A 2,825-nucleotide genomic window follows, 5' to 3' on the forward strand; every position below is an offset into this window, starting at 1 on the left:
CGGTCAGACTGGGATGTGCAGCTGCTCCCCAGCCTCCCGGGTGTCCAGGGCTGCAGGATTCCAGCTGTGGACAGGGATTTGCTGCAGCAGGCCCCGGGCAGGGTGAGGGACAGCGGCTACGAGTCCCAGCTCTGCTCCGTGCTCAGGGAGGCGGAGCTGGACAAGAGCTGCAGGAACTGCTGCACTGAGACCCGAGGAGCCTCTCTCCCCATACTTGGAACGTTGTTTGGCAGCTAAAGCCATCTCCAGGCTGCTCTCTGGAGCCTCAGTGGGAGCTGAGGAGGGGATGGGATTTACCAAGGCCAGAGGCACATGCAAGAGTGAGGACAGCACTGGCAGCCCAGACAGCTCTCCTGGTGGGAATTGATGGGGATGCAGTGGCTTCCCTGTCCTTGGCTGTGATCCTCCCTCCTCTCTGCTGGCCACGTTTAGAGCCAGCAGATTCCTCTGATTCCTTACAAGACTCATCACTGACACAGTGGTGTCTCTGGAAGTCTCCACCCAACAGCTGTGTGCTCCTTACCCTCCCAGAGGGAGAGGTGTTCCTCCTCTCACATGGTCCTCAGAGCTGCAAAGACTTGTGAGAGGAGAGTCATGGGGATGAGATTTGTCCTCTTGTTGTGGTCTGGGGTTGTTTTTTGCATATTTTCAGTTGGTTTTAACTTGTTTGGGATTTTTTACAAACTTTTGAACTTCGAAATAAAATGGAGGGATGAGATTCTGCTCTGCCTTACTGTGGGTGGAATGTGGCTGGGGGCAGGAGCAGAGCAGTAAGGGTTGGGTGGAGGAAGCTTTGTGGGTAATGGGCACCACAATGAAGGGGGCACAGCAGTTTGTCCAGCCCCAGAACATCACCCCATCTGTGCTTTGCCAGAGCAGTGTGGCCAGCAGGCACTGGGAAGCTCTTGTACCCAGTGCAGGGGTGGTGCTCAGCAAGGAGAACCTGGAGAGCAGCCTGTTCACCTCTCCTGGGCATGGGGCAGAGGGATGGAGGTCAGGGATGGGCTGGAGGGTGTTCTGGAGTGTTTTAAGCAGCCTGTGGTTTCTTGAAGGGCAGTTCCAAGCAGAATGGAGCCAGCCCTTCTGTGGTGTCAAGCTGCTTCCAGGTGTGGGTTGGGAAGGGAAAGGCTCAGGGCCAAGGAGAGGGGGACAGCCCTGGGCCAGGCACCTAGAGGAGTGGGGTCTGTCTGTCCTTGGAGATGTTCAGTCCTTGAGTGAAGGACAACACTCCCTCCTTCACTCCAGGCTCAGAGGGAAGGCTTGAAGTGGGATAATGTAGTGGGAGCAGGGACTTGGGACACACGAGGCTTCAGAGGCTCCTCCTGAGCTGAATCCTTCTCCAGTGCAACAGCCAAACTCCAGTTCTTTACCTGCTGCAGCCCCTGTCGTGAAGGGCTGATCAAACCCCCCTGGGCACAGGGTTCTGCCATGGAGCTGTCCCTGCAGCCACAGGCTGGCCTAGCTGGAGGGAATCCCTGGAGAGAGGGGCTTGGAGCACCAACCAGCCCCTGGCCTGGTGGGCTTGGCCTCCTGGAGGGAGTGTCCAGCTCTGTGCCCTCACACAGCAAAGAGGGTGCCCTGGGGACAGGGGAATGGCCCCTCCAGGCCCCAGAGCTCCAAGTGACCCTGTGGAGACTGGTTACCTCATGGCACTGAGCTGACCTGGGAGATCAGCAGTTGTGTTTCACCAAGCCTGGCCCTTCCAGGGAGGGGAGAGGGACCCCCAAGTGCTGTCTGCCCCCTCCTCATGCCGACCAGTGGCTTACACCATGGAGCCCCTGCTCTAGGGGACTGAAGCAGTTGCTTCACGGCCTTTTGGGGACCCTGTAGGCCTTGGATCAGGTGTTCAGGCTGGAGATGGAGACTCTTGGAAGAGACTTAAAGGTCATCCATCCCCCTGCCGGGGCGGGGACACCTTCCACTGGAACAGCTGCTCCCTGGTACCAGGTGTAGATCCACCCTGCTGGGCACCTCTTTGTCCCTGTGCTGCTGAGGAGCACCAGAAGGGCACTGGGAGGGACTGTCCCCCTCGGGCTGGCGGCCTCAGAGCTCCTGAGGAGCCAAGCAGGTGCTGGATCATCTCTGCTGCACCTGATGCTGCAGTTCCTCCCCTCGCTGCATGGAGGAGGAGGAAGGTCCAAGGGCAGCAGGTCCCAGTGTGGAAGCTCTGCCTGCCCCATGCTGATCTGCCTGGAAAGGACCATTTGCCAGCCAGGAACCCCCTGAGTGTGGCTGAGAAGGTCCTGGAGCCCCTCTTGTGCAGCTGCCTTTCAGGTTTCAGTTCCGGATGGCTCTGCCAGCACTGGGGATGACAGGCTGGGCTGCAGAGGGACTTGGAGCCATAACACAAAATGAGCCAAAAAGGTCCAAAAAAGTTGTCCTGGAGGAGGGTGAGGGATGTTGCAACAGGATGTGAACTGGGAGTTCAGCCCCGTGTGCCCACTGCTGTGGGCATCAGCTCTCCCTGGTTCCAGCACCATCCCTGGCACCAGGCAGGGGCTCAGTTCCAGCTGGGAGGGTGGTGCTGGTTGGGGGCTCCAGTCCCATTTTGGGGGCTCTGATGATGGTGTGGGTCCTGGTACTGGTTGGCAGCACCAGGACAATCTGCAGGGGCTCTGGAACTGGCTGGGGACCAGCTGGGGACTGGAGACAGGTCAGGGACTCAGTGCCAGCTGAGGGGGCACGGTGCAGGCTGGGGGCCTCCTACCCCAGCTGGAGGCCCTGCACTGGCTGGGGAGCCTGGTACTGGTGTTGGGGGGGTTTGGGATTGGCTGGAGGGGCTGGGGCTGGCATTGGGGTCCTGCACTGGCTGAGGGGGGGCAGCA

At 59.6% G+C, this 2,825-nt stretch overlaps 1 protein-coding gene across 1 annotated transcript in view; it reads left to right on the forward strand.

Annotated features, from left to right (window-relative positions):
• The window catches only part of ADAM11 (ADAM metallopeptidase domain 11), a 14,448-nt gene that overhangs the window by 557 nt on the left and 11,066 nt on the right, over positions 1–2,825 (forward strand). The gene's annotated exons all lie outside the window — the stretch shown is intronic.

Source organism: Geospiza fortis, unplaced genomic scaffold (assembly GCF_000277835.1).
Source record: "Geospiza fortis unplaced genomic scaffold, GeoFor_1.0 scaffold373, whole genome shotgun sequence".
Classification (NCBI taxonomy): domain Eukaryota; kingdom Metazoa; phylum Chordata; class Aves; order Passeriformes; family Thraupidae; genus Geospiza; species Geospiza fortis.